Source organism: Pogoniulus pusillus, chromosome 17, assembly GCF_015220805.1.
Source record: "Pogoniulus pusillus isolate bPogPus1 chromosome 17, bPogPus1.pri, whole genome shotgun sequence".
Lineage (NCBI taxonomy): Eukaryota > Metazoa > Chordata > Aves > Piciformes > Lybiidae > Pogoniulus > Pogoniulus pusillus.
Window position 1 is genome coordinate 2,122,406 of NC_087280.1, and position 24,184 is coordinate 2,146,589.

A 24,184-nucleotide genomic window follows, 5' to 3' on the forward strand; every position below is an offset into this window, starting at 1 on the left:
CACCTCCTTGTTGTTTGTTTTCCACACACTCTCTCCTAGCTTGCTTTTATCTTCTCCCTTCCAAGCTTGCATGGCAAAGAGGCTGAAGCAATCTCTGCTTATTCCCCCACTGCACCAGGCAGGATTTTATAGACTGGAGAGCAGGCAGGCAGAGAGGGAGCTGGGGGTGGTGGCAGAGAGGAGCTGCAGAGGAGGCAGCAGTGCCCAGGTGGGCAGCAGAGCCAATGGCATCCTGGGCTGGCTCAGGAGCAGTGTGGGCAGCAGGACAAGGGAGGTTCTTGTGCCCCTGTGCTCAGCACTGCTCAGGCCACCCCTGCAGTGCTGTGTCCAGCTCTGGGCTCCTGCATTGCAGAGAGCTGCTGAGGTGCTGGAAGGTGTTTGGAGAAGGGCAGCAAGGCTGGGGAGGGGCCTGGAGCACAGCCCTGTGAGGAGAGGCTGAGGGAGCTGGGGGGGTGCAGCCTGCAGCAGAGGAGGCTCAGGGCAGAGCTCATTGCTGCCTGCAGCTGCCTGCAGGGAGGCTGTAGCCAGCTGGGGTTGGGCTCTGCTGCCAGGCAGCCAGCAGCAGCAGAAGGGGACCCAGGCTGAAGCTGTGGCAGGGCAGGTCTGGGCTGGCTGTGAGGAGGAAGTTGCTGGCAGAGAGAGTGATTGGCACTGGAATGGGCTGCCCAGGGAGGTGGTGGAGTGGCCTCCTTTTAGAGGCTTTAAGCTGCCCTCAGCCACCTCCAGGTTAGACAACCCCAGTTCCCTCACCAGCTTTGTTGCCCTTCTCTGGACCCCCTCCAGCACCTCAATGTCCTTCTTGGAGTGGGGGTCCCAAAACTGAACCCATTCCTCAAGGATTGGCTTCAACAGTGCTGAGAACAGGGCAGGAATCTATCTTGAGTGACTGAAGGAGCTGGGACAGGTGGTAGAGGAAGCCAAAGGCATCCTGGCTGGCATCAGGAATGCTGTGTCCAGCAGCAGCAGGGAGGGGATTGGCCTCTGGGACTCTGCTCTGGGGAGTGCTGTGCTCAGTTCTGGGCAGCTCAACACAAGAGGGCTGTGGAGGTGCTGGAGGCAGTGCAGAGGAGGGCAGGGAAGCTGTGAAGGGCCTGGAGAGTGAATCTGATGAGGAGAGACTGAAGGAGCTGAGGATGGTCAGTGTGGAACAGAGGAGGCTGAGGGCAGAGCTCCTCACTGCCTACAGCTACTGAAAGGAGGCTGTGGAGAGGTTGGTGCTGGGCTCTGCTCACAGGGAACCAGTGACAGAACAGGAGGGAATGGCCTCAAGCTGCCACTGGGGAGGTTCAGACTGGAGGTGAGGAAGAATTTGTGCCCAGCAGAGTGGTCATGGATTGGAATGAGCTGCCCAGGGAGGTGGTGGATGCCAGGAAGGTGGTGGATGCTGGGGAGGTGGTGGATGCCAGGGAAGGGATGGATACTGGGGAGGTGATGGATGCCAGGGAGGTGGTGGATACCAGGGAGGTGATGGATACCAGGGAGGTGGTGGATACTGGGGAGGTGGTGGATGCCAGGGAGGTGGTGGATGCTGGAGAGGTGATGGATGCTGGGAAGGTGATGGATGCTGGGAAGGTGGTGGATGCTGGGGAGGTGATGGATGCTGGGAAGGTGGTGGATGCTGGGAAGGTAGTGGATGCTGGGGAGGTGTTGGATGCCAGGGAGGTGGTGGATGCCAGGGAGGTGGTGGATGTCAGGGAGGTGGTGGATGCTGGGGAGGTGGTGGATGCCAGGGTGGATGCTGGGGAGGTGGTGGATGCCAGGGAGGTGGTGGATGCCAGGGTGGATGCTGGGGAGGTGGTGGATGCTGGGGAGGTGATGGATGCCAGGGAGGTGGTGGATGCTGGGGAGGTGGTGGATGCCAGGGAAGGGATGGATATTGGGGAGGTGATGGATGCCAGGGAGGTGGTGGATGCTGGGGAGGTGGTGGATGCCAGGGAGGTGATGGATGCTGGGGAGGTGATGGATACCAGGGAGGTGGTGGATTCTGGGGAGGTGGTGAATGCTGGGGAGGTGATGGATGCCAGGGAGGTGGTGGATGCTGGGGAGGTGGTGGATGCCAGGGAGGTGATGGATGCTGGGGAGGTGGTGAATGCTGGGGAGGTGATGGATGCCAGGGAGGTGGTGGATTCTGGGGAGGTGGTGAATGCTGGGGAGGTGATGGATGCCAGGGAGGTGGTGGATGCCAGGGAGGTGGTGGATTCTGGGGAGGTGGTGAATGCTGGGGAGGTGATGGATGCCAGGGAGGTGGTGGATGCTGGGGAGGTGGTGGATGCCAGGGAGGTGTTGGATGCTGGGAAGGTGGTGGATGCCAGGAAGGTGGTGGATGCCAGGAAGGTGATGGATACTGGGAAGGTGGTGGATGCCAGGAAGGTGGTGGATGCCTTCTCCCTGGAGGTGTTCAAGGCTGGGTTGGATGAGGCATTGAGCAACCTGGGCTGGTGGAAGATGGAAGATCATCTCATCCCAAGGCTTGGAACTAGATGATCTTCAATGGCCCTTCCAAGCCAACTCAGGGTGCTGCATTCAGTAGTCTCAGGGCAGGTGGAGCATCCATGGTAGTGCTTGATTTTAGGCACCAGAGTCAGGGTGGGGGATCAAAACAGAATGCTCTGCTAAACTGCTCTTGCAGCTTCACTGAGGAGAGGTGAAGTGGTGGCAGTGACTGCAAAGGAGGGGACTGGGGCTGGAGATGGCTTTGCACTGCCAGTTGGACAGGGGGACCTGGAGGTGTCAGCACAGGGCTGTCTCTGCTGCCTCCTGGCACTGTGTTCTCTCTGCAAGGAGGAAATTAAGGGCTCTGGAATGCAATGAAATTTTCATTGCCTTGGGCACTGCTGTAAGAAGTTTAAATTTTGATGAGCCTCTTTGTTATTCAGATGTTTCCATGGTACCTGGGAGCAGATTCAGGGTCAAACAGGGCTTGATTGCTCCTGGAATGGCTGAGGAAGGAGAGCTTGGTGAAACAGAACAAGAGTGGATGTAGTGTTTGAATGTTAGTGATGCTTGGATTAGGGGTTCTGCTTCTAAATATCACAGTCTCACAGTGTCACAGTATCATCAGGGATGGAAGAGACCTCACAGATCATCCAGTCCAACCCTTTAGCACAGAGCTCAAGGCCAGACCATGGCACCAAGTGCCACGTCCAGTCCTGCCTTGAACAGCTCCAGGGACGGCGACTCCACCACCTCCCCGGGCAGCCCATTCCAGTGGCCAATGACTCTCTCAGGGAAGAACTTTCTCCTCACCTCCAGCCTAAATCTCCCCTGGCACAGCCTGAGGCTGTGTCCTCTCCTTCTGGTGCTGGCCACCTGAGAGAAGAGAGCAACCTCCTCCTGGCCACAACCACCCCTCAGGTAGTTGCAGACAGCAATGAGGTCTGCCCTGAGCCTCCTCTTCTCCAGGCTAACCAATCCCAGCTCCCTCAGCCTCTCCTCGTAGGGCTGTGCTCAAGGCCTCTCCCCAGCCTCATTGCCCTTCTCTGGACACGCTCAAGCATCTCAATGTCCCTCCTAAACTGGGGGGCCCAGAACTGAACACAGCACTCAAGGTGTGGTCTAACCAGTGCAGAGTACAGGGGCAGAATGACCTCTCTGCTCCTGCTGGCCACACCATTGCTGATGCAGGCCAGGATGCCACTGGCTCTCTTGGCCACCTGGGCACACTGCTGGCTCATGTTCAGGCGGGTATCAATCAGCACCCCCAGATCCCTCTCTGTCTGGCTGCTCTCAGCCACTCTGACCCCAGCCTGTATCTCTGCATGGGGTTGCTGTGGCCAAAGTGCAGCACCCTGCACTTGGAGCTATTGAACACCATCCCCTTGGCCTCTGCCCATCTGTGCAGGCAGTCAAGGTCCTGCTGCAGAGCCCTTCTGCTCTCCAACCCAGCCTCATCTGCCCCCAGCTTGGTGTCATCTGCACACTTGCTGATGCCTGACTCCATGCCCTCATCCAGATCATCTATGCAGATGTTAAAGAGGATGGGGCCCAGCACTGATCCCTGAGGGACACCACTAGTGCCAGCTGCCAGCTGCATGTGGCACCATTCACCACCACTCTCTGGGCTCAGCCCTCCAGCCAGTTCCTAACCCAGCACAGAGTGTTGCCATCCAAGCCATGGGCTGACAGCTTAGCCAGCAGTGTGCTGTGGGGGACAGTGTCAAAGGCCTTGCTGAAGTCCAGACAGAGCACATCCACAGCCTCCCCACAGCCACCAAGCAGTCACCTGAGCATAGAAGGAGATCAGGTTGGAGAGGCAGGATCTGCCCTTCCTAAACCCATGCTGGCTGGACCTGAGCCCTTTGCCATCCCTTAGGTGCACTCTTATCACCCCCAAGCTAACCTGCTCCATCAGTTTCCCTGGCACTGAGGTCAGGCTGACAGGTCTGTAGTTCCCAGGTTCCTCCATCTGACCCTTCTTGTGGATGGGGACCACGTTGGCAGTTTCCAGTCTCCTGGGACCTCTCTGGTGAGCCAGGACATCCCAGAGGTTGCTCAGAAGGCTTGAGTTAAATAGCACTCAGTGTAGTGTCCACTGAGAAGCACTGAGAGTGATCTCTGCTTTAGTTCATTGAGCTTGGTGAGCTTTTACATCTGATCTGGGTCCAGTTCTGGGCTCCTCAGTTCAAGACAGATGTTGAGGTGCATGAATGTGCCCAGAGAAGAGCAGCAAGGCTGGTGATGGAGTGCAGTGTCCAGAGCCTAGGGAGAAGAGCCCAAGCCCACCTCACCTCAACCTCCTTTCAGGGAGCTGTGGAGAGCAATGAAGTCTCCCCTTAGCCTTCAGGCTGAACTCCCTGTCCTAGTTTGAGGGGTCCCAGGTTCCCCTAAGGAAACAGCAGAGACCAAGACCCATCCCAGGGGATGGATTTGGGCATCCCAGCATGTTGTACTACTGTTATTCCATGGAGCTGGTGAGGTGGGCTGAGGGAGCTGGGGGGGTGCAGCCTGCAGCAGAGGAGGCTCAGGGCAGAGCTGATTGCTGCCTGCAGCTGCCTGCAGGGAGGCTGTAGCCAGCTGGGGTTGGGCTCTGCTGCCAGGCAAGCAGCAGCAGAAGAAGGGAACCCAGGCTGAAGCTGTTGCAGGGCAGGTCTGGGCTGGCTGTGAGGAGGAAGTTGCTGGCAGAGAGAGTGATTGGCATTGGAATGGGCTGCCCAGGGAGGTGGTGGAGTGGCTGTGGCTGGAGGTGTTGCAGCCAAGCCTGGCTGGGGCACTTAGTGCCATGGTCTGGTTGGTTGGGCAGGGCTGGGTGCTAGGTTGGGCTGGCTGAGCTTGGAGCTCTCTGCCAGCCTGCTGATAGTGAGATTCTCTTTGCCTGCTGCTGTTAAGGGGGATAGAAGGGTGGACAGAGTCTTCTTTGACACTGAACTGTCTGTCTGGTGGCAGAGCACATCCTCTGCCATTGCCAGCCTGTTTCTGGATGCTAATTGGCTCACTTGCACTTTCCTTATCAGTTCCACTCCCTTCCCACAAACATCTGTACCTGCATTGTGCTAACCTGTGCCAGTGCTTAACCACTGCCAGAGCTCAAACACAGAAGTGTCTTTTTGAAAGCATTTTAAGAAGTTAATTAGCAGGAAATGAATTGATAATAAAATGAGCACTTGCTGCTTTGTAACCCCTTTGTAAGCAGCTTCACCATCATCATCAGCATCACCTTTTAGACCTGTACCATCCATGTTGGTGACACTGCTCATCACCATCAGCTCTATCAAACCTGTGCAATCCATGGTGGTGACACTGCTCATCACCATCAGCTCTGATAGAGCTGTACAGTCCATGGTGGTGACACTGATCATCACCATCAGCTCTATCAGACCTGTACAGTCCATGGTGGTGACACTGATCATCACCATCAGCTCTATCAGACCTGTACAGTCCATGGTGGTGACACTGATCATCACCATCAGCTCTGTTAGACCTGTACAGTCCATGGTGGTGACACTGCTCATCACCATCAGCTCTGTTAGACCTGTACAGTCCATGGTGGTGACACTGATCATCACCATCAGCTCTTTTAGACCTGTGCAGTCCATGGTGGTGACACTGATCATCACCATCAGCTCTTTTAGACCTGTACAGTCCATGGTGGTGACACTGATCATCACCATCAGCTCTGTTAGACCTGTGCAGTCCATGGTGGTGACACTGATCATCACCATCAGCTCTGTCAGACCTGTACAGTCCATGGTGGTGACACTGATCATCACCATCAGCTCTTTTAGACCTGTGCAATCCATGGTGGTGACACTGATCATCACCATCAGCTCTGTTAGACCTGTACAGTCCATGGTGGTGACACTGATCATCACCATCAGCTCTGTCAGACCTGTACAGTCCATGGTGGTGACACTGATCATCACCATCAGCTCTTTTAGACCTGTACAATCCATGGTGGTGACACTGATCATCACCATCAGCTCTTTTAGACCTGTACAGTCCATGTTGGTGACACTGATCATCACCATCAGCTCTGTTAGACCTGTACAGTCCATGGTGGTGACACTGATCATCACCATCAGCTCTTTTAGACCTGTACCATCCATGGTGGTGACACTGATCATCACCATCAGCTCTTAGACCTGTACAGTCTATGGTGGTGACACTGCTCATCACCATCAGCTCTATCAAACCTGTGCAATCCATGGTGGTGACACTGCTCATCACCATCAGCTCTATCAGACCTGTACAGTCCATGGTGGTGACACTGATCATCACCATCAGCTCTTTTAGACCTGTACAGTCCATGTTGGTGACACTGGTCATCACCATCAGCTCTATCAGACCTGTACAGTCCATGGTGGTGACACTGATCATCACCATCAGCTCTGATAGAGCTGTACAGTCCATGGTGGTGACACTGATCATCACCATCAGCTCTGTTAGACCTGTACAGTCCATGGTGGTGACACTGATCATCACCATCAGCTCTATCAGACCTGTACAGTCCATGGTGGTGACACTGATCATCACCATCAGCTCTGATAGACCTGTACAGTCCATGGTGGTGACACTGATCATCACCATCAGCTCTATCAGACCTGTGCAATCCATGGTGGTGACACTGATCATCACCATCAGCTCTTTTAGGCCTGTACCATCCATGGTGGTGACACTGATCATCACCATCAGCTCTTAGACCTGTACAGTCTATGGTGGTGACACTGCTCATCACCATCAGCTCTATCAAACCTGTGCAATCCATGGTGGTGACACTGCTCATCACCATCAGCTCTATCAGACCTGTACAGTCCATGGTGGTGACACTGATCATCACCATCAGCTCTTTTAGACCTGTACAGTCCATGTTGGTGACACTGGTCATCACCATCAGCTCTATCAGACCTGTACAGTCCATGGTGGTGACACTGATCATCACCATCAGCTCTGATAGAGCTGTACAGTCCATGGTGGTGACACTGATCATCACCATCAGCTCTGTTAGACCTGTGCAGTCCATGGTGGTGACACTGATCATCACCATCAGCTCTATCAGACCTGTACAGTCCATGGTGGTGACACTGATCATCACCATCAGCTCTGATAGACCTGTACAGTCCATGGTGGTGACACTGATCATCACCATCAGCTCTATCAGACCTGTGCAATCCATGGTGGTGACACTGATCATCACCATCAGCTCTTTTAGGCCTGTACCATCCATGGTGGTGACACTGATCATCACCATCAGCTCTTAGACCTGTACAGTCTATGGTGGTGACACTGCTCATCACCATCAGCTCTATCAAACCTGTGCAATCCATGGTGGTGACACTGCTCATCACCATCAGCTCTATCAGACCTGTACAGTCCATGGTGGTGACACTGATCATCACCATCAGCTCTTTTAGACCTGTACAGTCCATGGTGGTGACACTGATCATCACCATCAGCTCTTTTAGACCTGTACAGTCTATGGTGGTGACACTGATCATCACCATCAGCTCTATCAGACCTGTACAGTCCATGGTGGTGACACTGCTCATCACCATCAGCTCTATCAGACCTGTACAGTCCATGGTGGTGACACTGATCATCACCATCAGCTCTTTTAGACCTGTACAGTCCATGGTGGTGACACTGATCATCACCATCAGCTCTGATAGAGCTGTACAGTCCATGGTGGTGACACTGATCATCACCATCAGCTCTATCAGACCTGTACTGTCCATGGTGGTGACACTGATCATCACCATCAGCTCTGATAGAGCTGTACAGTCCATGGTGGTGACACTGATCATCACCATCAGCTCTGTTAGACCTGTACAGTCCATGGTGGTGACACTGATCATCACCATCAGCTCTTTTAGTCCTGTACAATCCATGTTGGTGACACTGATCATCACCATCAGCACTGTTAGACCTGTGCAGTCCATGGTGGTGACACTGATCATCACCATCAGCTCTTTTAGACCTGTACAGTCCATGGTGGTGACACTGATCATCACCATCAGCTCTGTTAGACCTGTACAGTCCATGGTGGTGACACTGATCATCACCATCAGCTCTGTTAGACCTGTACAGTCCATGGTGGTGACACTGATCATCACCATCAGCTCTGTTAGACCTGTACAGTCCATGGTGGTGACACTGATCATCACCATCAGCTCTGTTAGACCTGTACAGTCCATGGTGGTGACACTGATCATCACCATCAGCTCTGTTAGACCTGTACAGTCCATGGTGGTGACACTGATCATCACCATCAGCTCTTTTAGTCCTGTACAATCCATGTTGGTGACACTGATCATCACCATCAGCACTGTTAGACCTGTGCAGTCCATGGTGGTGACACTGATCATCACCATCAGCTCTGTTAGACCTGTACAGTCCATGGTGGTGACACTGATCATCACCATCAGCTCTGTTAGACCTGTACAGTCCATGGTGGTGACACTGATCATCACCATCAGCTCTGTTAGACCTGTACAGTCCATGGTGGTGACACTGATCATCACCATCAGCTCTATCAGACCTGTACTGTCCATGGTGGTGACACTGATCATCACCATCAGCTCTTTTAGACCCACAAAATCCATGGTGGTGACACTGCTCATCACCATCAGCTCTTTTAGACCCACAAAATCCATGGTGGTGACACTGATCATCACCATCAGCTTTAGACTTAACTAAAGGGACATCCACTCAACCTCAAGGCAGCTTACTAAGACAAAATGCAAAGGCACAGCCCAAAGTGGTTAAATGCCTGGAATGGGTTGCCCAGGGAGGGGGTTGAGGCCCCATGGCTGGAGGTGTTTGAGGCCAGGCTGGCTGAGGCTGTGGTCAGGCTGCTCTAGGGTAGGGTGTCCCTGGGCATGGCAGGGGGCTTGGCACTGCCTGCTCCTTGTGCTCCCTTCCAGCCCTGCCTGAGTCTATGATCTAGTATGAGGTGTCCCTGGGCATGGCATGGGGGCTGGAACTGGCTGCTCCTTGTGCTCCCTTCCAACCCTGCCTGATTCTATCAGTCTCTAAGTGCTGGGACTGTGATGTTCACTCTGGATGATGCCTGTTCTGTTGGGATTAAAACCACCCTCCCCCTGCAACCCTCCCTCAGGAATCTCCCAACAGCAGGCTAAAGAAAATGATTCCACTCATATTTAAATGCAGATAAAACAACACAAAGTTGCTGAGCATTTGCTAATGACATTTAAATCTCCTGATGGGTTTCCCCTCCCCCTCTTCAAGCCTGCCAGACAGGAAACCTGCTAGGGAAAGCAGAGGGTCAGCAGATGATTGAAGGTGAAGAGAAAAAGGGGTGAGAAGATGGCTTGAGGCAGGGAAAAATCAGTTCTTCAGATCCATGTCCTCAGTTTGTTTGGTTTTAATGCCATTTTGGTTGTTAAAATGTGAGGGTCTTGGGTGGGGGGATTGGGGAGGGCTACCTGGAGTTGTAGAGCTGGGCACATGTCTTACAAAGCAGTGCCTGGAGTGAACAGTAAGCACTTGTCAGGAGCAGATGGCACTCAGCCAGCACTGCTCAGTCAATGTCAGTGTGCAACCCTCAGCTCCCAAGTGTGCTGTGGAGCCTAGAACTGATCACAGTCATTGAACCAAGCAGGTTGGAAGAGAGCTCCAAGCTCAGCCAGCCCAACCTGGCACCCAGCCCTGGCCAAGCAACCAGACCATGGCACTGAGTGCCCCAGCTTCCATCCATTGCTGCTTGTCCTGTGCCAGGGAGCAGTGAGCAGAGCCTGTCCCCTCAGCCCTCAGATAGTTATAACCATTGATTAAATCCTCTCTAAGTCTTCTGTTTTCCAGACTAAAAAGCACCATGTCCCTCAGCCTCTCCTCACCAGGCAGTGCCTTTCAGTCCCCTCATCATCCTCACAGCCCTCTGCTGCACCCTCTCCAGCAGATCCCTGTCCCTCTTCAAGTGGATAGCCCAAACCTGAGCATCTCTCTTGTAGCCCAAACCTGAACACCTCTCTTGTAGCCCAAACCTGAACATCTCTTTTGTAGCCCAAACCTGAACATCTCTCTTGTAGCCCAAACTGAACACCTCTCTTGTAGCCCAAACCTCAGCACCTCTCTTGCAGCCCAAACCTGAACATCTCTTTTGTAGCCCAAACCTGAACACCTCTCTTGTAGCCCAAACTGAACACCTCTCTTGTAGCCCAAACTGAACATCTCTTTTGTACCCCAAACCTGAACACCTCTCTTGTAGCCCAAACCTGAACACCTCTCTTGTAGCCCAAACCTGAACACCTCTCTTGTAACCCAAACTGAACACCTCTCTTGTAGCCCAAACCTGAACACCTCTCTTGTAGCCCAAACCTGAACACCTCTCTTGTAACCCAAACTGAACACCTCTCTTGTAGCCCAAACCTGAACACCTCTCTTGTAACCCAAACTGAACACCTCTCTTGTAGCCCAAACCTGAACACCTCTCTTGTAACCCAAACTGGAACACCTCTCTTGTAGCCCTAACTTGAACACCTCTCTTGTAACCCAAACTGAACACCTCTCTTGTAGCCCAAACTGAACACCTCTCTTGTAACCCAAACTGAACACCTCTCTTGTAGCCCAAACTGAACACCTCTCTTGTAGCCCAAACTGAACACCTCTCTTGTAGCCCAAACTGAACACCTCTCTTGTAGCCCAAACTGAACACCTCTCTTGTAACCCAAACTGAACACCTCTCTTGTAGCCCAAACCTGAACACCTCTCTTGTAACCCAAACCTGAACACCTCTCTTGCAGCCCAAACCTTAACCCATCTCTTGCAGCCCAAACCTTAACCCCTCTCCTGTAGCTCCCTTCAGGTACCAGAAGGCTGCTCTGAGATCTCCTGTGAGCCTTTTCTCCCCTGGGCTGAGCAGCCCCAGTTCACCCCTACCTTGGTAGCTGCAGCATCACTGGATTCTGTTACCTTTTTAGTCCCTTCTTCTGAAGCCCTCACTTAGGGCCTGGGCTGTGGAGAGCTGATGCTGTTACAGTCTCCTTAGGAAAGCTTTTCACTCTAAATGTGAAACAGTTGTTTGCAGATGAATGCCACTGCAACCTGGTCATCTCCTGCCCTTCTCCCAACTCCCATCTCCCAGGTAGTAGATGCTTCAGCAGCTGCACAGCAGAAACAAATGCTGTGCCTGGAGTAGCAGTTTCCATTTTGCTAACCTTTCAGGGCCTTGCCACACTGATTTCTTTTGATATAGGTCTGTATAAATATATCCACTTGACAGGTTTCCATTCTGGGAGTCTTCCTTTGTGGCAGCTTTTGTTTGCTGTGCAAATGCTCCAGCTGCATAGGAAGTCTGGTTTAAGGAGCTGACAGCACTGCTGAGAGGTTGGAGAGACTTTTTGTTGGCCTGGGACAGGCAATGTGGATTCCAAGCATAGGATCCTAGAGTCAAGCAGGTTGGAAGAGAGCTCCAAGCTCACCCAGCCCAACCTAGCACCCAGCCCTGGCCAGTCATAGACTCAGGCAGGTTGGCAGAGAGCTCCAAGCTCACCCAGCCCAACCTAGCACCCAGCCCTGGCCAGTCATAGACTCAAGCAGGCTGGAAGAGAGCTCCAAGCTCAGCCAGCCCAACCTAGCACCCAGCCCTGCCCAACCAACCAGACCATGGCACTAAGTGCCCCAGCCAGGCTTGGCTGCAACACCTCCAGCCACAGCCACTCCACCACCTCCCTGGGCAGCCCATTCCAGTGCCAATCACTCTGTGTTTTCTACCTGGGCTTCTGCTTGGATCTGTGTAACCCAACTAATCCTTCTGATTCCAGGAGAGCCAATGGCATCCTGGGCTGGCTCAGGAGCAGTGTGGGCAGCAGGACAAGGGAGGTTCTTGTGCCCCTGTGCTCAGCACTGCTCAGGCCACCCCTGCAGTGCTGTGTCCAGCTCTGGGCTCCTGCATTGCAGAGAGCTGCTGAGGTGCTGGAAGGTGTTTGGAGAAGGGCAGCAAGGCTGGGGAGGGGCCTGGAGCACAGCCCTGTGAGGAGAGGCTGAGGGAGCTGGGGGGTGCAGCCTGCAGCAGAGGAGGCTCAGGGCAGAGCTGATTGCTGCCTGCAGCTGCCTGCAGGGAGGCTGTAGCCAGCTGGGGTTGGGCTCTGCTGCCAGGCAGGCAGCAGCAGCAGAAGGGGACCCAGGCTGAAGCTGTGGCAGGGCAGGTCTGGGCTGGCTGTGAGGAGGAAGTTGCTGGCAGAGAGAGTGATTGGCACTGGAATGGGCTGCCCAGGGAGGTGGTGGAGTGGCTGTGGCTGGAGGTGTTGCAGCCAAGCCTGGCTGGGGCACTTAGTGCCATGGTCTGGTTGGTTGGGCAGGGCTGGGTGCTAGGTTGGGCTGGCTGAGCTTGGAGCTCTCTTCCAGCCTGCTGATAGTGAGATTCTCTTTGCCTGCTGCTGTTAAGGAGGATAGAAGAGTGGACAGAGTCTTCTTTGACACTGAACTGTCTGTCTGGTGGCAGAGCACATCCTCTGCCATTGCCAGCCTGATTCTGGATGCTAATTGGCTCACTTGCACTTTCCTTATCAGTTCCACTCCCTCCCCACAAACATCTGTACCTGCATTGTGCTAACCTGTGCCAGTGCTTAACCACTGCCAGAGCTCAAACACAAAAGTGTCTTTTTGAAAGCATTTTAAGAAGTGAATTAGCAGGAAATGAATTGATAATGAAATGAGCACTTGCTGCTTTGTTACCCCTTTGTAAGCAGCTTGGCATTTGCTCAGTAAGCCACAGCAGCAAAGTCACTCTGAGCAAAAGAAGAAGAATCTGTTTCAAATTCTTCCTTTCCCAAATCAAAGAGAAGTTGGGAGCAGGTAAAAAGGTACCAAATGCAGCTTTCACCTTCTGTGCCCAAGCAGAGCTGCATCTCCTGAGGCAGCACAGGATGCCCCAAGGTAGGGAGGTGTTGGCTGCTAAAGATACTCCAGTACATCCCAAATGCCTTCACTCCAGGGAAGGAGTCAGCAGCAATCCTGGACCTTGGCTCTGCACTAGCTTGGGGTGTGGTGATCCATCCATGCCCTTCTGGTGCTTCTCCCTCCTTGTCACCCTCATGTCTTGACCATGTCTTCATCCAGCTCTGGAGCCCCTGGGCCAAGAGGGCTGTGGAGATGCTGGAGAGTGTCCAGAGCAGGGCCAGGAGGATGCTGAGAGGCTGCAGCAGCTCTGCTGTGAGCACAGCCTGAAAGAGTTGGGGCTGTGCAGGCTGGAGCAGAGGAGGCTCCCAGGGGACCTTCTTGTGGCCTTGCAGGGTCTGAAGGGGGCTCCAAAAAAGCTGGGGAGGGACTTTGGAGGCTGTGAGGGAGTGTCAGGAGTGGGGGGAATGGAGCAAAGGTGGAGGTGAGGAGAGTGAGGCTGGAGGGGAGGAGGAAGTTGTTGAGCAGGAGAGTGGTGAGAGGCTGGAATGGGTTGCCCAGGGAGGGGGTTGAGGCCCCATGGCTGGAGGTGTTTGAGGCCAGGCTGGCTGAGGCTGTGGTCAGGCTGCTCTAGGGTAGGGTGTCCCTGGGCATGGCAGGGGTTGGCACTGCCTGCTCCTTGTGCTCCCTTCCAGCCCTGCCTGACTCTGTGTTTCGGTCACAGGCTCACAGATATCAGGGGTTGGAAGGGACCCAAGGAGCTCATCCAGTCCAAACCCCCTGCCAGTGCAGGACAATCCTATCTAACACAGATCACACAGGAACACATCCAGACAGGGCTGGAAAGGCTCCACACAAGGAGACTCCACAACCTCTCTGGGCAGCCTGTGCCAGGGCTCTGGGACCCTTCCAGGCAAGAAGTTCCCCCTTGTGCTGAGCTGGAACCTCCTGTGCTGCAGCTTCCATCCATTGCTGCTTGTCCTATCCCAGGGCAAAACTGAGCAGAGTTTGTCCCCTCCCTCTTGACCCCCAGCCCTCAGACACTTGTAGACATAGATCCCCTCTAAGTCTTCTCTTCACCAGCCCAAACAGCCCCAGGGCCCTCAGCCTGTTCTCCCCAGGCAGTTCTACAGCTCCTCAATCACCTCCACAGCCCTCCCTTGCACTCCAGCAGATCCCTGTCCCTCCTGAGCTGGGGAGCCCAGAACTGGATGCAGGATTCCAGGTGAGGTCTCAGCAGGGCACAGTAGAGGGGGAGGAGAACCTCCCTGGCTCTGCTGGCCACACTCCTCCTAATGCCCCCCAGGGGATGACCATTTCCAAACTGGTCTGCTCTCTGTGGTTCAGTTTTGCCTGAGCTGTCTGTCTTCTGCTAGCTGGCCTGGAAGTCTCTTGCCTAGTGGGTGGATGTTATGGGATGTCTAAACTGCTGGCAGCATACTGAAGAAAAAGTATGGAATGCTGCCAGAGATGTCTGGTGTCAAAGAGTTGGTTACAGGATTCTCCCATCATGCACCTCAAGGGAGGTTCTCCTCCCCGTCCTCTGAGCCCTGGTCTGGAATGTTATGTCCAGATCTGGGCTTCCCAGTTCAAGAGGGACAGGGAACAGCTGGAGAGAGTCCAAAGGACAACTAAGAAGTCCAATAGAGAGGTGTGAGGGTGTTGGAGGGACTGGAACATCTGTGTTGAGGAGGGAAGGCTGAGGACTTGGGGCTGCTTAGTCTGAAGGAAAGAAGGCTGAGAAGGGACCTTAATGCCTATCAATATCTGAGGGGTGGGGGTCAGGAGGAAGGTGCCAGGCTCTGTGTGGTGGTGCCCACACAAGAGACAAGAGGTACAAGCTGGAACCCAGGAGCTTCAGGTACAAGCTGGAACCCAGGAGCTTCAGGTACAAGGTGGAACCCAGGAGCTTCAGGTACAAGCTGGAACCCAGGAGCTTCAGGTACCAGCTGGAACCCAGGAGCTTCAGGTACCAGCTGGAACTCAGGAGCTTCAGGTACAAGCTGGAACCCAGGAGCTTCAGGTACAAGCTGGAACCCAGGAGCTTCAGGTACAAGGTGGAACCCAGGAGCTTCAGGTACCAGCTGGAACCCAGGAGCATCAGGTACAAGCTGGAACCCAGGAGCTTCAGGTACAAGCTAGAACCCAGGAGCTTCAGGTACAAGCTAGAACCCAGGAGCTTCAGGTACAAGCTAGAACCCAGGAGCTTCAGGTACAAGGTGGAACCCAGGAGCTTCAGGTACAAGCTAGAACCCAGGAGCTTCAGGTACAAGGTGGAACCCAGGAGCTTCAGGTACAAGGTGGAACCCAGGAGCTTCGGGTACAAGCTAGAACCCAGGAGCTTCAGGTACAAGGTGGAACCCAGGAGCTTCAGGTACAAGCTAGAACCCAGGAGCTTCAGGTGGAAGGTGGAACCCAGGAGCTTCAGGTACAAGGTGGAACTCAGGAGCTTCAGGTACAAGGTGGAACCCAGGAGCTTCAGGTACAAGCTGGAACTCAGGAGCTTCAGGTACAAGCTGGAACTCAGGAGCTTCAGGTACAAGGTGGAACTCAGGAGCTTCAGGTACAAGCTGGAACTCAGGAGCTTCAGGTACAAGGTGGAACCCAGGAGCTTCAGGTACAAGCTAGAACCCAGGAGCTTCAGGTACAAGGTGGAACTCAGGAGCTTCAGGTACAAGCTAGAACCCAGGAGCTTCAGGTACAAGCTGGAACTCAGGAGCTTCAGGTACAAGCTGGAACCCAGGAGCTTCAGGTACAAGGTGGAACTCAGGAGCTTCAGGTACAAGGTGGAACCCAGGAGCTTCAGGTACAAGCTAGAACCCAGGAGCTTCAGGTACAAGCTGGAACTCAGGAGCTTCAGGTACCAGTTGGAACCCAGGAGCTTCAGGTACAAGCTAGAACCCAGGAGCTTCAGGTACCAGTTGGAACCCAGGAGCTTCAGGTACAAGGTGGAACCCAGGAGCTTCAGGTACAAGCTGGAACCCAGGAGCTTCAGGTACAAGGTGGAACCCAGGAGCTTCAGGTACAAGGTGGAACCCAGGAGCTTCAGGTACAAGGTGGAACTCAGGAGCTTCAGGTACAAGCTGGAACCCAGGAGCTTCAGGTACAAGCTAGAACCCAGGAGCTTCAGGTACAAGCTAGAACCCAGGAGCTTCAGGTACCAGTTGGAACCCAGGAGCTTCAGGTACAAGCTAGAACCCAGGAGCTTCAGGTACAAGCTAGAACCCAGGAGCTTCAGGTACAAGCTAGAACCCAGGAGCTTCAGGTACAAGGTGGAACCCAGGAGCTTCAGGTACAAGCTGGAACCCAGGAGCTTCAGGTACAAGCTAGAACCCAGGAGCTTCAGGTACAAGGTGGAACCCAGGAGCTTCAGGTACAAGCTGGAACCCAGGAGCTTCAGGTACAAGCTAGAACCGAGGAGCTTCAGGTACAAGGTGGAACCCAGGAGCTTCAGGTACAAGGTGGAACTCAGGAGCTTCAGGTACAAGGTGGAACCCAGGAGCTTCAGGTACAAGGTGGAACCCAGGAGCTTCAGGTACAAGGTGGAACCCAGGAGCTTCAGGTACAAGCTAGAACCCAGGAGCTTCAGGTACAAGGTGGAACCCAGGAGCTTCAGGTACAAGGTGGAACCCAGGAGCTTCAGGTACAAGCTGGAACTCAGGAGCTTCAGGTACAAGCTAGAACCCAGGAGCTTCAGGTACAAGCTGGAACCCAGGAGCTTCAGGTACAAGGTGGAACTCAGGAGCTTCAGGTACAAGCTAGAACCCAGGAGCTTCAGGTACAAGCTAGAACCCAGGAGCTTCAGGTACAAGCTGGAACTCAGGAGCTTCAGGTACAACCTGGAACTCAGGAGCTTCAGGTACAAGGTGGAACTCAGGAGCTTCAGGTACAAGCTGGAACTCAGGAGCTTCAGGTACAAGGTGGAACCCAGGAGCTTCAGGTACAAGGTGGAACTCAGGAGCTTCAGGTACAAGGTGGAACCCAGGAGCTTCAGGTACAAGCTAGAACCCAGGAGCTTCAGGTACAAGGTGGAACTCGGGAGCTTCAGGTACAAGGTGGAACCCAGGAGCTTCAGGTACAAGGTGGAACCCAGGAGCTTCAGGTACAAGGTGGAACCCAGGAGCTTCAGGTACAAGCTGGAACCCAGGAGCTTCAGGTACAAGCTAGAACCCAGGAGCTTCAGGTACAAGGTGGAACCCAGGAGCTTCAGGTACAAGCTAGAACCCAGGAGCTTCAGGTACCAGTTGGAACCCAGGGGCTTCAGGTACAAGGTGGAACCCAGGAGCTTCAGGTACAAGCTGGAACCCAGGAGCTTCAGGTACAAGCTAGAACCCAGGAGCTTCAGGTACCAGTTGGAACCCAGGGGCTTCAGGTACAAGCTGGAACCCAGGAGCTTCAGGTACAAGCTGGAACCCAGGAGCTTCAGGTACAAGCTAGAACCCAGGAGCTTCAGGTACAAGGTGGAACCCAGGAGCTTCAGGTACAAGGTGGAACCCAGGAGCTTCAGGTACAAGGTGGAACCCAGGAGCTTCAGGTACAAGCTAGAACCGAGGAGCTTCAGGTACAAGGTGGAACCCAGGAGCTTCAGGTACAAGGTGGAACTCAGGAGCTTCAGGTACAAGGTGGAACCCAGGAGCTTCAGGTACAAGGTGGAACCCAGGAGCTTCAGGTACAAGCTGGAACTCAGGAGCTTCAGGTACAAGCTAGAACCCAGGAGCTTCAGGTACAAGCTGGAACCCAGGAGCTTCAGGTACAAGGTGGAACTCAGGAGCTTCAGGTACAAGCTAGAACCCAGGAGCTTCAGGTACAAGCTAGAACCCAGGAGCTTCAGGTACAAGCTGGAACTCAGGAGCTTCAGGTACAAGCTGGAACTCAGGAGCTTCAGGTACAAGGTGGAACTCAGGAGCTTCAGGTACAAGCTGGAACTCAGGAGCTTCAGGTACAAGGTGGAACCCAGGAGCTTCAGGTACAAGCTAGAACCCAGGAGCTTCAGGTACAAGGTGGAACTCAGGAGCTTCAGGTACAAGGTGGAACCCAGGAGCTTCAGGTACAAGCTAGAACCCAGGAGCTTCAGGTACAAGCTGGAACCCAGGAGCTTCAGGTACAAGGTGGAACCCAGGAGCTTCAGGTACAAGGTGGAACCCAGGAGCTTCAGGTACAAGGTGGAACCCAGGACCTTCAGGTACAAGCTGGAACCCAGGAGCTTCAGGTACAAGCTAGAACCCAGGAGCTTCAGGTACAAGGTGGAACCCAGGAGCTTCAGGTACAAGCTAGAACCCAGGAGCTTCAGGTACAAGGTGGAACCCAGGAGCTTCAGGTACAAGCTAGAACCCAGGAGCTTCAGGTACAAGGTGGAACTCAGGAGCTTCAGGTACAAGCTAGAACCCAGGAGCTTCAGGTACAAGGTGGAACCCAGGAGCTTCAGGTACAAGCTAGAACCCAGGAGCTTCAGGTACAAGCTGGAACCCAGGAGCTTCAGGTACAAGGTGGAACCCAGGAGCTTCAGGTACAAGGTGGAACCCAGGAGCTTCAGGTACAAGCTAGAACCCAGGAGCTTCAGGTACAAGCTAGAACCCAGGAGCTTCAGGTACAAGGTGGAACCCAGGAGCTTCAGGTACAAGGTGGAACCCAGGAGCTTCAGGTACAAGGTGGAACCCAGGAGCTTCAGGTACAAGCTAGAACCCAGGAGCTTCAGGTACAAGCTAGAACCCAGGAGCTTCAGGTACAAGGTGGAACCCAGGAGCTTCAGGTACAAGGTGGAACCCAGGAGCTTCAGGTACAAGGTGGAACCCAGGAGCTTCAGGTACAAGGTGGAACCCAGGAGCTTGAGGTACAAGCTAGAACCCAGGAGCTTCAGGTACAAGGTGGAACCCAGGAGCTTCAGGTACAAGGTGGAACCCAGGAGCTTCAGGTACAAGGTGGAACCCAGGAGCTTCAGGTACAAGGTGGAACTCAGGAGCTTCAGGTACAAGCTGGAACTCAGGAGCTTCAGGTACAAGCTGGAACCCAGGAGCTTCAGGTACAAGGTGGAACTCAGGAGCTTCAGGTACAAGCTGGAACCCAGGAGCTTCAAGTACAAGCTGGAACTCAGGAGCTTCAGTTACAAGGTGCAACCCAGGAGCTTCAGGTACAAGCTGGAACCCAGAAGCTTCAGGTACAAGGTAGAACCCAGGAGCTTCAGGTACAAGGTGGAACTCAGGAGCTTCAGGTACAAGGTGGAACCCAGGAGCTTCAGGTACAAGCTTGAACTCAGGAGCTTCAGGTACAAGCTAGAACCCAGGAGCTTCAGGTACAAGGTGGAACCCAGGAGCTTCAGGTACAAGGTGGAACCCAGGAGCTTCAGGTACAAGCTGGAACCCAGGAGCTTCAGGTACAAGCTGGAACTCAGGAGCTTCAGGTACAAGCTGGAACTCAGGAGCTTCAGGTACAAGCTGGAACCCAGGAGCTTCAGGTACAAGCTAGAACCCAGGAGCTTCAGGTACAAGCTAGAACCCAGGAGCTTCAGGTACAAGCTGGAACCCAGGAGCTTCAGGTACAAGCTAGAACTCAGGAGCTTCAGGTACAAGCTGGAACCCAGGAGCTTCAGGTACAAGCTGGAACCCAGGAGCTTCAGGTACAAGGTGGAACCCAGGAGCTTCCACCTCAACAGGAGGAGAAACTTGCTTGGAGTGAGGGTGCTGGAGGCCTGGAGCAGGCTGCTCAGGGAGGTTGTGGAGTCTCCTTCCCTGGAGACTTTCCAAACCTGCTTGGATGTTTTCCTGGGCCTCCTGGGCTGCATTAAAACCAGTGTAGCCAGAATCTCCTCTGCTCTGGTGAGACCTCACCTGGAGCACTGTGTCCAGCTCAGAGGGCAACACAGGAGACACACAGACCTGCTGGAGTGGGTCCAGAGGAGGCCACTAAGGTGATCAGAGAGCTGGAGCACCTCCTCTGTGGGGACAGGCTGAGAGAGTTGGGGAAGAGAAGGCTCTTGGGTGACCTTAGAGCAGCCTTCCAGTACCTGAAGGAGGCTACAGGAGAGCTGGGGAGAGACTTAGTGATAGGATGTGAGGGGCAAAGGTTTGAAACTGGAGCAAGGAAGATTTAGGTTGGACAGCAGGAGGAAGTTCTCCACAATGAGAGTGGTAAAATAACTGCAACAGGTTGCCCAGAGATGTGGTCAAGGCCACCTGGAGACATTGATGTGGGCAGCCTGCTCTAGTTGGAGATGATGAGTGCAGGGAGGTTGGCCAGGCTGAGCTCTGAGGCTCCCTTCCAAGCCAGTGCAGTCTGGGAATCTGTGAATGTTATGGAAAAGGGAAGCAATTCCACATCCATGGCCAAACTAACTTTCCATCTTCCCAGTTTCTGTGTTCATCTTGTGGATGGCATTGGCCTGTTGACAATCAATACTTGTGTGTGTGTGGAGACAGAGATTGATGGGAGCTGAGGACATCAACTATTGATTGAGGAGACAGGAACAGAACCAGTCATTAGTTAAAAATGGCTAATGATGAGAGAGCAATCATCTGTCACAGGCTGGCAGCAGCAGCAGGCATCTGGGGAAGGGACATTACACAAGCCAGTGGCACCCCAGGACTCTTCCATCCCAGCTCTGTGCCCAGGGAGGTGGTGGAGTGGCTGTGGCTGGAGGTGTTGCAGCCAAGCCTGGCTGGGGCACTTAGTGCCATGGTCTGGTTGGTTGGGCAGGGCTGGGTGCTAAGTTGGGCTGGCTGAGCTTGGAGCTCTCTGCCAACCTGCTTGAGTCTATGATTGGCCAGGGCTGGGTGCTAGGTTGGGCTGGGTGAGCTTGGGGCTCTCTTCCAACCTGCTTGAGTCTATGATTGGCCAGGGCTGGGTGCTAGGTTGGGCTGGATGAGCTTGGAGCTCTCTTCCAGCTTGCTTTGATCATATATTAGTGCCATGGTCTGGTTGATTGGCCAGGGCTGGGTGCTAGGTTGGGCTGGATGAGCTTGGAGCTCTCTTCCAGCTTGCTTTGATCATATATTAGTGCCATGGTCTGGTTGATTGGCCAGGGCTGGTTGCTAGGGTGGGCTGGATGAGCTTGGAGCTCTCTTCCAACCTGGTTGATTCTATTCTATTCTACTCTCCTCTTCTCTACTCTCCTCTACTCTGCTCTCCTCTACTCTATTCACAGAATCATAGAATCATCCAGGGTGGAAGAGACCTCCAAGCTCATCCAGTCTAACTTAGCACTTTTTAACCTGTCCCTTTCCCACATCTCTTGGGTTTAAAACCCTTTTTAACCTGACCCTTTCCATATCTCTTGGGTTTAAAACCCTTTTTAACCTGTCCCTTTCCCCATCTCTTGTGTTTAAAACCCTTTTTAACCTGTCCCTTTCCACCTCTCTTGGGTTTAAAACACTTTTATCCTGACCCTTTCCCCATCTCTTGGCTTTAAAACCCTTTTTACCCTGTCCCTTTCCACATCTCTTGGGTTTAAAACACTTTTTACCCTGTCCCTTTCCCCATCTCTTGGCTTTAAAACACTTTTTAACCTGTCCCTTTCCCTATCTCTTGGGTTTAAAACCCTTTTTAACCGGACCCTTTCCATATCTCTTGGGTTTAAAACACTTTTATCCTGAACCTTTCCCCATCTCTTGTGTTTAAAACCCTTTTTAATCTGTCCCTTTCCATATCTCTTGGGTTTAAAACCCTTTTTACCCTGTCCCTTTCCCCATCTCTTGTGTTTAAAACCCTTTTTAACCTGACCCTTTCCATATCTCTTGGGTTTAAAACCCTTTTTAGCCTGAACCTTTCCATACCTCTTGGGTTTGAAACACTTTTTTCCTGACCCTTCCCATATCTCTTGTGTTTAAAACCCTTTTTACCCTGACCCTTTCCATATCTCTTGGGTTTAAAACCCTTTTTACCCTGACCCTTTCCATATCTCTTGTGTTTAAAACCCTTTTTACCTGTCCCTTTCCCCAACTCTTGAGTTTAAAACACTTTTTAACCTGACCCTTTCCATATCTCTTGGGTTTAAAACCCTTTTTAACCTGTCCCTTTCCCCAACTCTTGGGTTTAAACCCCTTTTAACATCACCCTTTCCATATCTCTTGGGTTTAGAACCCTTTTTAACCTGACCTTTTCCATATCTCTTGGGTTTAAAACCCTTTTTAACCTGACCCTTTCCCCATCTCTTGTGTTTAAAACCCTTTTTAACCTGTCCCTTTCCCCATCTCTTGGGTTTAAAACCCTTTAGTTAGCTCTAGCTGAGGGGTTGGAGTGGGTTACTGTCTCAGAGGGGTATTCTGCCACCTACACTGATTGTGGCAGAGGGGAGAAATGAATTGGTGCGAGATAATATTCTCTTTATTAACTTCAATCTTCTGAACTCTAATCACCCCCAGCCACTCTAATTTAATATTAAAAGGATCCTACATGGTTATGAAGATGTTCTAGGATTAATATCCAGCCAGAACTTATTAATAACCAGCAAACAGTTCAAACTATAAACAGAGAGAGGAGTTTCCCTGCGGCTTAAGGCTGCTTGGGGTCTATATGCTGCTTGCCCAGCAGGGTGGGCTGAAAGCTCTTTTTGCTCTAGGGCAGGAGGCAATAGAAATTACAGAGGTATTAAAGCATTGACTGACAAAGTCTGATTGATTATCAATTCCCCTCTGGGGCTACGTCACAGCCCATGCCAGGGGACACAGTCTCAAGTTGTGCCGGGGGGAAGTCGAGGCTGCACTAGAGGCTGGGGCCAGAGGGGCTGAGAGCAGGCAGGCAGAGAGGGAGCTGGGGGTGGTGGCAGAGAGGAGCTGCAGAGGAGGCAGCAGTGCCCAGGTGGGCAGCAGAGCCAATGGCATCCTGGGCTGGCTCAGGAGCAGTGTGGGCAGCAGGAGCAGGGAGGTTCTTGTGCCCCTGTGCTCAGCACTGCTCAGGCCACCCCTGCAGTGCTGTGTCCAGCTCTGGGCTCCTCCATTGCAGAGAGCTGCTGAGGTGCTGGAAGGTGTTTGGAGAAGGGCAGCAAGGCTGGGGAGGGGCCTGGAGCACAGCCCTGTGAGGAGAGGCTGAGGGAGCTGGGGGGGTGCAGCCTGCAGCAGAGGAGGCTCAGGGCAGAGCTGATTGCTGCCTGCAGCTGCCTGCAGGGAGGCTGTAGCCAGCTGGGGTTGGGCTCTGCTGCCAGGCAGCCAGCAATAGACCAAGGGGACAGAGTCTCAAGTTGTGCCAGGGGAAGTACAGGCTGGATGTTGTTAGGAAGTTCCTGGCAGAGAGTGATTGGCACTGGAATGGGCTGCCCAGGGAGGTGGTGGAGTGGCTGTGGCTGGAGGTGTTGCAGCCAAGCCTGGCTGGGGCACTTAGTGCCATGGTCTGGTTGATTGGGCAGGGCTGGGAGCTAGGTTGGAGTGGATGATCTTGGAGGTCACCTGCCTATCTCCTTTGATCAGCGAGGGCTGAGATGCGTTGCCCTTTGGACACGGAATAGCCACTCAGGGTGGCAGTTAGCCAGACCTTACCATGCTAGGCAAAGCCTAGGCTTGCTTTCCCCTGATGTGGGAAGAGCACAGGCCTTGCACTAGCTAAGTGTGTGTGCCTCGTTTACCACAGCACCCTGGGCAGGCCACACTCAGCTGCTCCAGGTCCTTTTGTGTCCTCTTGCTGCACTTGCCTCTCTGCTGGAGCAGAAGGACATGCCTAGGCAAGGCAGGACATGTGCAAGCCTACTTTGTGCCTATCAGACCTACCACAACACCTTCCAACCCCTAACATCCTGTGGCCCTGCAGTAAGACAGAGCTTGGGGAAGCTTCTGGCAAGGTCTCACCAGAACGTCTCAGCCCTTGTGGCTACCACTGGCGCTGGAGTCGCTGGGGAAGTGTTTTGTTGTGCTGGACGTTGGAGTAGGAAGCCAAAGGCTGAGTTTTCCTGGCTGCTGACAGCATCTTTTGT

General features: G+C 53.4%; 1 protein-coding gene across 8 annotated transcripts in view; it reads left to right on the forward strand.

The window, feature by feature from the left end:
• NEO1 (neogenin 1) overlaps positions 1–24,184 on the forward strand; it is a 311,645-nt gene that overhangs the window by 144,199 nt on the left and 143,262 nt on the right. The gene's annotated exons all lie outside the window — the stretch shown is intronic.